Source organism: Anser anser (assembly GCF_964211835.1).
Source record: "Anser anser genome assembly, chromosome: 9".
NCBI classification, from domain to species: Eukaryota; Metazoa; Chordata; class Aves; order Anseriformes; family Anatidae; genus Anser; species Anser anser.
Window position 1 is genome coordinate 25120618 of NC_139729.1, and position 13404 is coordinate 25134021.

Below are 13404 nucleotides of genomic sequence, written 5' to 3' on the forward strand. Positions count from 1 at the left end.
CTCTTTTGAACTTGTATCCAATCTAAAGATACAAATGAGAGAGGAAAAAATACTTACAAAAACATATCTCAGAAAAATCATTTTTTAATCTCAGAATGCATTTATGCAGTGTTTAAGGAACAAAACTATTATTAATAACCTTTTATTAGACCATATTCTGTGTCAAAATTGATTATTTTCTCAAAGCATCAGTCTGTGGAGCTACATGAATAGACAAGGAAAACAGTTTTATAGTGAATTATGCTTCTGTTTTATACTGAAGTATGCTAATAGCTGCTTTGGCTTCAAAATGACTCTGGCAACCTTGATCCCCTGTAAGATCAAAAGACAGAAAACAAATACACCAGAACTGATAGTAAAAAATTTTATGATTCTTATATTTAGAGTCCATCTGTCTATTTTCCCTGTAAAGCAGGGAAATTCTCACTGGAGACTTGCTAGTTTAGCCCCTCAGATATGGTAAAGTTTTCAGAAAGGTTTATGGAGCTTCCAAGTAAATATTTGTAAAAGAAATAGAGCAGCATTGAAAATCTAATGATAAGACAACTTAACTGAATGCACAGTAATGATAGATCTTATTTCTAAGACTTTTAGTCACACAGAGGGCTACTCTGCTTGGGGAAAGACATTTTTTTGTCCAAATATATTAGGTATGGAAGTCTTTTAGTTCCAGGAAACAGAATTCTCCATTGAAACACATTGTAGTCTGTTGGTGAGTTTTTTTGTTAGTCCAAGATAAATTACAGATGAAAAGCACGATAAGGTACAAAGAAAGCTGGTAGACTATAGGCTTTAGTAAACAAAGTTCGCAAGTATTTTACGTAAGTGTAGGTCACCCTTTGTGCTAATGGGTTAACAGGTGCTCTCTGAAGATTTTTCTGGTAGACACTGTGATTTTTGATTCTGTGATGAAAGCAATGCCACAACAGGAATAAATATGTGTTTTGTCTGCCCTTGACTTGAATAACAGCTCTTTGCTGTTCTGCTTAGCTGATAACATCCATGTTGAAACTTCAGGAACAAAAGTGTTCTCATAAAGTCATCTGCAGAGACTTTGAGAGCGGTGCAGTACAAACACTGTCACTGAACATTTTCTGATTGCTTTTGTATCTTCCGTAATGTGAATTCCTGGCCAAGATCTGAATTCTAGGTAACAAAGAGACATCAGAGGGTGCCTCTTACCTCAGAGTCTGAAATGATTTCCAGAGTTTGGCACTTGGAAGTGAGTATACTGGAAAGAAAGAGAGCTCCGTTGTGTTGTACAATTGATGCATTGAACATATTACATGCATGTTAGCTTAATGGCTGTTTTTTTTTTTTTTAATTATTTTTTCCCTGTAATTCTGAACACAAATGATTAGCCAAAGCATAATAGTTAAAGGCTGCAGTAATCCAAGGAGGTTAGCTCTTTTTTCCTTGGCCAGCAATATTGGAAACTAACAAGTAGATGGCATTATATCTCTATTTTTAAATTGAGAAACAACTGCTTAGGATTTCATGTAGTGTCTTCCTTTCTTTTATAGTGTTACATGGTTAGTCTGAATAAAGAAACGTATTTAATTTAGCAGTTATAGCCTCTGATTCTAAATGATCAATATAAACATTGCATTAAAATCGACTCAACACAAAATGAATTAACTTTTACATTCAAATACTTTGGTTTTGATAAAATGCCTAACAAGAAATGACCTTGTGCTGGAAGTGGCCAAGTAATGAACTACCAATTTCCTGAAAATCAAAAGTATCTGTAGGTAATCAATGGGCCTGAAAATGGGAAAGGAGAAAAACAATGAATCTTTTTTAGCATTTCACTTTGCATTTTCAGGTTTATAATCAAGGAAGGAATCTTTCTCCCTCCAAAACTCACAGGTAAAAGTGAACTAGATTTAGAACAAAAGTTTCTCGGAAGGATTCAGTTAACAGTATCTGTGTCTAGTTATACTTATGGACCACCAAGGTTTAAAATAAGTAACTAGACATAGCAAACAATAAAGGGATGCAATTTCCCTGTATGTGGAGAGCATACAGATGATACTGAATTTGGTACGAAATCTTCTGCATGGGTGATTACTATGCCCTGTTAGGGATGGCAATTTACAGTGTTCAGAAGGGATCAGCTCTTGGTGCAAGTTGTGTGATGTGTCAAGGTCCAGGAAGAAAGAAGCGTGCCTAAGAATTTTAGAAAACATCCCTGTCTTCCTCTTTTCAAAGGGGTGAGATCTGTAGAGCAGCAGTAATTTCAATAGTAAGAGAAAGGGGGAAAGGAACCATGCAGTATCTAGACTGTGAGAAGGTACTGTGCTAATGGAGTAGGTTAACATCTCCTCAGCCTTTCTGGTAAATGTGTGAGAACAGATATATTATTTTCACCAAGTCAGCTTTTAATATTAGGTGCAAGATTTCTATGAGCTTCAGCAGCTACACTGGCTCTGAAGCACCAGATTCTTTGCTGGACTGCAGTTCAGTTGGAATTGTAGCTGGGTTCCATTGGACACAGCTCCAGCATATGTAAAATGAGGCAAAAATGATTATGAACAAAGGATAGAAATTTATGTCAATCTGGAAGATCTACAGCTTCTGCTACAGGGAAATAAATAAGTTTTTAAAAACAAGCTAATCAAATTACTTAAATTCAGTCCTACATCCTATGCCTATCAGCAAATTAAGTTGGTAAATATATATATATATATATATAAATCTTTATCATGATTTTTCTAGAATAAGTGTGTTAAAATATTCCATAACAATCACAAACTTGAGAAAATTTGGATTAAGAAATGCGTGTGATCAGTGAATGTCAGCATTCTGGCATTGCTACAAATAGTGATCAGTTAAACTTGTAAATCCATAGTACTTTATTTAATTGTAACAGTAAGGAATTCTAGGCAGAGGAATGGTAACAAGTCACAACAATTTTATTAAAATAACGCTTTTATAGATTACTTCAGTAAATCTAGAAGATCATCAGGATAAATGAAGAAATTAATTTAAAGAATCCCACAAGGGCTGCATCCCCAGTGATTCTAGCTATTGTACAAAGAAATGGTGGTTCTTGAATAAAATTGTTCACTGCACAGTGTATTGTGAAATGTTCCCCTTGATTCAAATTTTTGTCCCAAGAGTAGTAACTTCAGGGTTTATCAGTTTCATGCAATTCCATTGTTTTCTTTCACAAGTATAAGCGATTGTCATATAATTAATATTTACCGACGGTAACAGTTGTTGCTGTTTAAGACCAAAAAAGAACCGCTAGATATAGTGAAAGGAAGATAATAAACTTAGAAAAAAAATCTTAACAATAATGTCTGTGCCCATTTTTGAATTGACTGTGTTAATATCAGTAGAGGTTGATATTTTCTATATTTGGATAGTTTTTCAATAATATAACTGCATTAGAACAAGTGCAGTTCAATATTTTGTGAAGTCTAATAACTAAATACACAAATATAATATTTGTGCAGTAGCCATCATGAACCAGACTGTATTACCTTACTACCTAGTTCTATAGATGCATATTAAGATTTTGACACAAATACATGTGTATTAAAATATTTAATAATGAACTAAAAAAGAGAAGCCCTAGAGATGACAAAATGAAGCTAAGTTAAAAGCTATATAGCATTATCAACTACTTAATATATTTGCCCCATAGTAAAGTTAGTTTCTCTACAAATTGGAAATGTAACTTGGTCCTTGATCTACCTAATGTAAGTTCTGGTAGAGGGACTTTTTGTCCAGGTTATTCTCCTGCAGGCATTTTAAACAACTATGCTGCACTTCCTCTCTTGCTACTTTAGTGATTGCTACATCGTAAAATCCTCTCCAACAACACTTGTTCTTTTCAGCCTGGTAAGTGGCCGTCCTCTCTTTGTGCACTTTGCATGCTTTGAATGCTGATAGATGAGATATGATTTACCTGGCATATACAGGTATATACAGGAGAGAAAAATTTAACTTCTTGTTACAAGTATTATTGATATTAAAGAATGCAAAGGGTCTCCAGTCCTTAAAAAGGATGCTTCAAAAAGCTGCAGCAAGGTAACTTTTTAAGATTTGACCCTTTATTTAGAAAATCTCAGCACAGGTATGTGCCCATGCTGTTATTCAGTGAGGCATTTTATAGCATTTTATATTTCTGTAACAGAAAGGCATCATTTTCTCTACTGAAGATGCCTAGAATTTTATCTGTAGCTCTTTTGAGTCTGTTTTTCAAAAGCATCTGAGTGACTTGGGTATCTAAGTCCCAATGAAAGTCACTCAAACTTAGATAAATGGATTTTAGGGACAGGATTATAAGCATTTGCTATGAAATTCAGCATGCCACTCTCTATGGAATCTTAATTACTAACTGAGGTTGCAACATGTCCCTAACTTCTTTATGACATACAATAACTCTCTTTGAAAGATAACAGTCTTGATAATAGTCACCTGGGTGGATAAGTCACATACATGAAAACTTTACTATATATTTTTTATTCACTCCTCTTATTGTGTCTCAGAAAATCTCCGTCACTCACTTCAGCTGACATTCTCCTAATTTAATAGACTATGCTTGTCAAGATCATATATCAAATGCTACAGACAATCAGTTAAGTCCTTAGTCATCTGTCAAATAATGGGGTTTTAGGTACAGTGAGAATAAGCTGGCAAAGTAGGCTATGTTGCATTCTGAGGTTTAAACTGTTTACTCATAATACAAAAAGAGCATTAAGAGATTGATAGTCTATTTGAAATTCCTTTGAAAATATATCCCAGACTGGATCTTTTCTGTTGCTTGTCTCTTGTGAGCCTCTTTAAGAAATCCGTTCTTTTAGATCCACAACTGCTATAAACCCAGAAACCTGTCAGAGCCCTACTGATCCAATTACAACTTTAAAACTTTAAAGCTTATGATTTACAGTGAGTTCATTACAGTTAAATACAAAGGAATCTTCTTCTTAAACTCTAAGTTATCTAGCAGTATATTTCACAGTGGTTCACCTCTTTTTCCCTTCACTTATGCAAAGCAAAATAATAATTCTTGGAAATTAAAGGTAGGGATCATTCAGTTTCCTAACATAATTAGAGCAGGACTATAAACCATGCGCTGTTCTTCTGTTGAGAAAACCTGTGTTCTACCGCGATATATGTTTTTTATTTTTTGTTTTGTTTTGTGTTTGTTTTCTTTTGTTATGAAAAAAAAAACCACATTAGTAAGATGCTGGTAAAGAGACTGTAGAACTGCATGTAACGCAACAGGCCAGTGTTGCAAGAGGTGGTGTGAACATTTCATTAGGTTTTATTTCCTTATAATGCAACTTTTAGATGAAATATTTAAGCAGGTTTAGACTTGTGCTGCTGTAACTGAACTGTGTCATTAATCTCTCTTTTTAGGCCATCTAGGGTTCTCTTAAACATAAGAATTGCCTGGCTCCCTTGTTGTACCCTTATGCTCAGTTTCTCTTAAACAGTGATATTCTCAAAAGAAACATTGAAAAATACTATTTGCAGTGTCTTGTTTATATAGATAAATTTAGAGAATGAATCCTACTGGATGACAATGGCTACCTTACATCTGTATAGTGCCAAATTGTTACATATATTATAATCATTAGTAAAGTGTCTGAGGTGACATTTCACCTTAGCAATTATACGACAACCTTCAATGAAAGATATGTTTGTGCTAATTGGTTTTGTGATTGCAGAGGAGCTTGTTAAATAATCACCTCTGAATCTTAAGAACAACTTTAAAACATGGTTAAAATGTTTACACGACTGATATTTTGTTTATATGGATACCCATTAGTGGTTATTTTCATAGGTTAGACACATCGCAGAGGAAACATCCAAGCCTACTTTTTAGTGGGAGTAGTCATGTTGTCACATTTCAGGCAAAACTCCCTGGATGAGGCCTGGAGGATTATGTATAACCATACATTTTGACAAGGGGAAATTTTGTCATCTCTGCTTTATGATGAAAGAAATGTTACTCTTTTACCATTTTTCCTGTGTGTGCAAATCTACTACTATTCATTACGTGTTTGTGTGATAGGTGCAGATCAGTTTGACACCCTTCTGATCTTCATCTTCGAGGTGTGTGACTGTTGAATAATGCAGCAAGTCCATTTCTCTAGAGAGTATCTTTGGTTCCACTAACAGATCGCTTCTGCCCATCTTTTTCTGGGGGCTTAGACGGGGTGTGTGGGGGCAGACCGTTCTCATTCTCTTTCTTCACTACTCTCTCCTGGTCCTGTTTCTCTTGGCTGTGTAATTTTCCAAATAATGCTGCTTGTGTACCTCAGTAAAATTATGGTCTTATTGCCTTTATTTTTCCAATGTTATTTTTTCTTCTTATATTCATTTTAAGATACAGTTTGAAAATGCTTTTGTACCTGTCATCTCTTCCAGTAGAACTTGTTAAAGCCATTATTGCTATTGTTATTTGTATCTGATTTATAATTCTGGGCAATACAGCTGATGTGCACGCCCTGTTGTGTTTGGCATTGTGTGTAAACATAGTGAAGGTAAAGTAGTTTGCAAGGCAATTCAAGCAAAGAGTGGGAGGTAAAACAGACAGCGCGCTAAAATTCTAGCCCTCACGGTCCCTCCACTGAACACAGGTTGGAAACTGAAGAGTCCTGAGACATCTATGTGCACTGCATACTATTTTATCATCTTCTATAGCTTTATTTGCTCCCATCTTCTCTGCTTTTTTTTGACTAGTCTGAACCATTTCTTTGCTGTGCTATCCCACAACTGTGCCTTTGCTATAAAACCCTACTCCTCTGAAGACGCTGCCATCTGGAACAGCCTTTCTGAGTGTCTCTGCCTCATTGACTTCCTGTATCTTTTAAAATCTCATTGGAAAGCAGCTTTTCTCACTTGTCTGAGCCTCTTAATAGTATATTTCATCTTTTCCATTATAAGCTATTTAATTTAGTGATTATATTATTCTAATCTTTAAAGTACTTTAGAATACTGTTTGGAAGTAAAATACCCTGTGTTATAATGCTATTTTAGATTGTACATTTACAGAATAACACATTTGAAGTTATTGATCACGATAATATAAACATATTTTTCTAGTCTGTCTTTTTTGATTGAATGTTGTCTACTAGTAATAGTGCAGATAAAATTGTTGATTGCTTTTTTTTTTTGTTGTTAATTTATTTTTTTTGAAGGTTTGTAGGACAGAAAACATGAGTGACTGAGCCACGGTCATTTGTACTTACCCCAAGTCATATGTGAAAGGAACCCACTCATTTTCCAGCATGTAGGTTACTTATCAGTGTTAACTGTCCCCAGTATGAGGGAGACAAAGCTGAATTATCACGGGGAATTCAGAGTTAATACCGAAGGAGACTGAGACTTATTGGAGACTTATTGATTAGGAAAGGGACTTCTGTAATTCTTGAGTCTATGCTGTCAGTTTCATTATTTTTAATATGGACTTATGTGCCACTGGATCTGAGACTGCAAGTGGTTACAAGATGTTACTATAAATGCCTGGTTAACTTTAAATGGGAAAAAATTTGCATTTTCAAATACAGAAATTTGGTAGAAGGTTGGTCATCAAAGACCCAGTTATATGGCAGGAGCATAGCAAGAAATCTAGCCCCAAATACAAAGGTGTAGCTCAAGAAATATAAGCAATTAGAGTTGGCAGGAAGAGGATGTCAGATGTGCAGCAGTCTCTTGCATGAATTGTCTCCCAGAAAGCTGAAGGACAGCACAAAATTATCTTTCCTTAGAGACTCATCCATTAATGGTGTTAATGACTGTCAGTTACATTCAATTTGATAGTTATCATCTGAAATGATTGATTGTAGCTATACTGCACATGGATATAGTTAGCAAAATCTCCCTGCACTTTAGCTACCCCTAAAAGATACTTACTCGCTAGCAGTAGAGGTCGATGGCTAGTACTCTTTGGATGGTGCTGTACACCTCACTGGTATACATCATGCTGTTTTTTTGTTTACGTGCATGATGGAAATACTGGACTGTGTTGTAAAGGGAAAGCAGTTTTCAAATCAACACTAGCTGGTTTGCTGCCCCTGTAGGACTGATGCATATGTTAACTTGCCAGAAGCGTTTTGGGAGATCGTAGAAAACTGCTTGAGAAAAGCCAGGATGGCCAGCATACAAAAATTGTGTTTTTGAAAAACAATTTAATACAAACCAAATTATATGTAAAGCAAAGGGCAATCAAATGTAATATAACAGTTACACAAAAGCATAGCAGATAGTCTTGGCCACCAAAACTTTTTCTGGAAGACTTGAAAGCCCTGGGATGAGCTTTTTTTTTTTCCTTTTTTTTTCTTTTTTTTTTTTTTTTTCTCTGCAGGTTGTGTTTCTAGCATTGTTAATAACACCATGATCACTTTGTCTTGCTTTTTGGGATGATATCTCCCAGAAGGAGGCTGTGTTCACCAGCTGAGCTCTTCGTGTGATGCCTTTTCAATTGTGGAAAGCCAGCTACTGGCAACCTCAAGCCTTTGAAGAGACCTGTTGCCACAAGGGCTTCCAGCTAAGGAGAAGCTGTACCTATAAAGAAAGGAAGAAATGGAGGAATGGTTCAGTTACCTGAACATAAGTGTCAGGTGCCGGCTTGATGCCCTAATTTGTCTGACAAATCTGTATGGGGCTGGCAGATACGACAAAGACCCACACGAGTCTGCTGTTCCTGTAGAGTGGAGGTAGAAGCTAAGAAGGAAGCTCTCCATCATGCTTACAGCACTGGTAATTTGTGTGCAGGTAACTGAGTCACTCCTAGGATTTCGTTCTTGGAAATCTTCACTCCTTCCATCAGTGGTTAAATCTCTGAAGCACTGCATCCTCATCCTGAGATCACTTAAGTAATATAATTGCCTATTTATGTAAAAGTTCAATTTCTCCCAAGTTCAGAGGATGATGAATACATAGATTGTGGTTTGGCTTATTGCAGTGAGAGGCTTGAGGAAGAAAGCTTGGGTTCAGATCCATTTCTGTATCCAAGCTTCCTTGAAGCTTCAGGGATGGAATTGGGACTCATTATTGTAATGCATTACGTTAATACTATAGATGAAATTTCAGTTCAATCTTCTTCATGAGAAAGCCTTTGACATGATGTATTAACCATCAGATTAGAAGTGGACTGACTAATTATTTAATGCAATTGAATGCCAGGGTTTGTCATTTGATGAAGCTGGCTGGGTGGGGAATACGAATCTGTTAGCATCAGTGTGCTTATGAACTTTAAATGGGAGGAAAATTAAAATTCCGTGGATGGGATATTTATTCACAGTCTTTATTCACAGAGTGACATACCACAGTGTCATAAAAATGCTAGCATAAAAATACCTATCTTTTCATTCATGTGTAGTCTTAGAAAAAAAGATTAACATGATCCCAATCATAGTTTATATGGAGATGCATACTCTTATTTAACATGTCTCCACATCTCTATACTTACCTGAAAGACATCCCACAGATGGGTTGTAGTTTCTAATTATCATAAGGGCATAAATAATGAGAAAGGAATAAGCCATCTGGGTCATTAACTCTAAATCCTTGCTATCACAGGGAAATTTAGGTTAAACTCATCAGACCACTCTTCCATCTCTTTCAGATGGTTCTCTGGCCATCCTCATTTTTTGGTACTGATCCTCATCTCAAGTACTTTAACAAGTAATTTCCAGTGTGACAACTAATCAGATATTCCACTGAAGTCCAGATAGATTAGACTTACCTCATTTTCCCTTCCAGGAGACTAGTTCTCATACGGGAGGGAAAAAAAGTTGGCAGGTCAGTATTACAAATGTTTGCTTGGAAACCTAGCTTCTGTTAGATCCTGTTTTCCATTTCATTTCAGGCCTGCCCCCACCTGTTACAGGGTGTTTAATATCTTACATGCAGTAGAGCCACAAGAATAGTTCTATGATTACATTCATCACTGTTTGTTTTTTTTCCCTCCCCTGCATTTTGAAAGTTAAATATCACTTTCAGTATTCTCTAGTCACATGGAGAGTCATTGAAGAGCCTTAAACAAATAATTAATTAATTTATAAAGTCTACAATATTTGATAATTCATATTCCAGTTACTTTGGGATGGTGATTCTCTAATCCTGTTCACTGACAGAGTTAGTAAATGTTTTGCTTAATCTCAACTTTGGTAATTTCTGTGACTGTACTCATACTCACCAGCTGTTTTACTTTTGCCCCAGATTCAGTACTGCTGTTACTAGAAATTGAATGTATGCATTTACATTTAGGACTATATCTAGCTTGTTTTATCAAACCACCTATAATCCACACTTCTTCTTTTCTTGTTCTTCTTTTATTCACACGATGAAATATTTTTTCTTCTACTTATGTTAATTTCCATTGTAAAATCATCTTGGCTTTTGACAGTTTTCACTGTCTGGCTTCCAAAATTCAGCTTCTTTACAAAATTAGTTCTTTTTTCATCCTTTGTGGGCCTTTTCTCAGTACCCTTTCTGTGTTTTCTCCAATTAAATGAGGACCATGTGTCTATTCCATATTTGAAGATTTTTACATTTTCCATAAAATTTACTATTCCCAGTATATTTATCTTCAAACAAATTCAAATAATATCTACTGGTATGCAAATATGACGATGGGATCTATAGTAAATTTCTAAGACGCTATTGCAATGAAAATTATTTTACAAGTCCTCCTCAAAATCCTCCTGAACTCTTATTTAATATTTCCTGAAAATTTCTTGCAATAATAATATACCATGCTAACTATTGCTTTTTTCTTCATTTTATTTTCTGCATAGCTTTCAAATACTTTTTAGTAAAGATTTCACCATTTTTTTACTAAAGTTTTTTATTTTCAGAAAACATATCTTCCTTCACATAATTTCACTTATTCCAAATAATATCAGTGCAAGAAGGTGAAAAGTGAAGTGGGTTTATTTTTTTATTTTTTGTCAATAATATGTAGTCTCTGAAATTTGTCGCTGTCCAAAGGAGTATTATGTGTGTAGACTCTGTCTTTATATAAAACATGTTCTTTTATTAAGTGATATGCATTGCCAAATGATGTGTCTCACATTTTTCCACAGCTGGTTTAACTGCCCTTTTCTGGTTTGACTTCCCTTTTCTGGTAGCTGGTAAGAAAAATAGAGACAAAACCACCACGAACAACACACCACCACCGCAAAACAAAAACAAAAACCAGTAACAGTTACAAAAAGGTAAGGAAAGGTAAGTTAAGGTAGAAGAAAAGTAAGGTAAGTTACAAAAAGGTAAGGAAAAATTAAGCAATGAGTTTAGATGGAGACATCTAAAATACCTGATGAAAAAACTAGAAGCTGTTGTTCTTCATTAACAGAAGGTACAAGCTGCAGTCAGTGTTATATGGAAATTAGAAGCTGTTATAGCAGTGTCGGAGTTTTAGACACAAATGCTCTGTAGGTAAATCGGTGTTTTTCTTGTATCAGTGTATCAGACTCTGTGATGTTAATCTACCTGAAACTGGTATTCAATTATGCAACATTTTAATGTAGAGGAAATGTTTTATGATGATAAAATAGTGTAATATTATACAATATGTATATTATGCATCTGAGAGACTGTAAATAATAACTCTGCTGTGGGCTACATGTGTATATGTGTATAGTTCTTCATTCTTTGTATAGTTCTTCACACACCTCTTTGAGAAGGGAGGTCAGCATTTTCAAGAAAGCTCCAAGCATTTTAATAAAACATTCAATATTTGAGCTAATGTCTCATAAATTTGAGACAGTTTTACTGAATGATAAAGGAAAAGCCTTGAACAGAATTTAAAAATGTTTAAATTTATAACTTACTAAATATTTAACTGAGAAAATATTTGCTGCAGAGAGGAGGAAAGGTTACTGAATGTCTCTGACTAGTCTTCGGCTCCTAATTAGGTATTAGATCTTTTTTTCTTCTCTTTCCTTCTGACCCCTGATAGCTGCACCTCTGTTTGAATGGACTAAGGAGTGTCAGCAGGTTTGGCATCTTGCTAGTAGGACTGCTGGCATCTCTGAGTTTCAGATAAAGAATCTGGACTGCTTTCCAAATGATATAATCCAAAAAAGACAATAGATCAACAGGGACACTTCCATAACTGAATTACCTTCTCTGTCACCAGAGGACTTACTGGAGTATGGCAGCAAGAATATAAAATCTGGTGATGTGGGTTAACAACATGAAAGGATATGCTTTTTGTCTGGTTAAGGGAGAAAAACTTCTGAAGGAAGACTTTCAGGGCATAAGAACTGAAGCAGTGAATTTCAGGCTCTCTCTAGTGTGAATCTCTGATCCTTTCCCGCAGCAAAAAAACTACTGGGGAAAATAAAAAACACGTTTCCACTGGAAAAAGAAAAAAAGTGTATGGCACAGTATAGTCTATTTCATTATTATTTATTTTACTGTAAGATTTTCCTTGTCAAAAACTGTCATTTTCCCTCCAGTCTCTTTAGCATAACGGAATTCCCACCATCCTTGGCAGCGTGACTGACTTTTTGGCTGGGTATGCATGATTTCTTTTGTACTATGTAGTGATAGTTCCTACATGCTCTGGGCTGTGTAGTTAAATTATTACCAGCAAATTTTAATGCAAGTGTAGTTGCTGCCTCCAATGTTGTCAAACTGGTAGCAATTTCAAGCAAAAAAGAATATACATCATGATTTACAGGTGTGTTTACATTTATATTAGAGTACCTATTAATTTTTAATCCTATTTGTATTTATCAAAAGCTAGAACCTCTATGTGTCCTCTACAAAAGTGTTCAATAAAACAACAGTCTCTGAGTAATTAACATGCCACAGGCATTTGCAAGAGGAAATACAAATTTTAATGGATAAATCTAGTTTTCATTTATTGCAAAATCTTGCAAATGTTTTTTAATGCGGTATATTTTTCATAACTATCTATATTTTTGGGCATCTGTATCTAATCTCATATGTACTATAATACCACCCAGCAGATTAGGTCTTGTCAAAATAAAAAGAGAAAGGCAAAATTATATTGTTATTCTTTGAGCACATAGAGACTTACATTTATAAGCCTTCCTTGAACAATTTAATTTCTGGTAATTAGAATGGTTGCAATCTTTCAGATTAGAAGGGTTTAGTGTTTATAAAGAGGTTGCCTTCTGTGTTGCAAGATGGTTATCAGCATGGGTCCAGTCTGGTATTAGCAAAGACACAATATTCAGGGAGATGGCTTTTTTCTACCTCTTGCATTTTTTAACCTAAAGGAACGAATTAGATTTGTAAGGGCTTCTGATCTTATTCATGCTCTGCTTATCACAGATTTCCTGTACAACTTGAATAAGATAGTGCCATATTTTAAGGCAATGCAGACCAGATCACCCCAAATCAGTATTCTCCCTCTTTAATGAACTTCGGCACAGGCTCTGGGAAGCATGCCAGGAGCGTGAGGGG

The 13404-nt window shown here is 35.3% G+C and overlaps 1 long non-coding RNA gene across 1 annotated transcript in view; it reads left to right on the forward strand.

Annotated features, from left to right (window-relative positions):
• LOC310904007 overlaps nt 1-13404 on the forward strand; it is a 136306-nt gene that overhangs the window by 91358 nt on the left and 31544 nt on the right. The window contains exons 18-20 of the long non-coding RNA XR_014587977.1: nt 8327-8736; nt 9590-9765; nt 11052-12487. This is a non-coding gene — a long non-coding RNA (uncharacterized lncRNA). The remainder of the gene's footprint in view (nt 1-8326; nt 8737-9589; nt 9766-11051; nt 12488-13404) is intronic.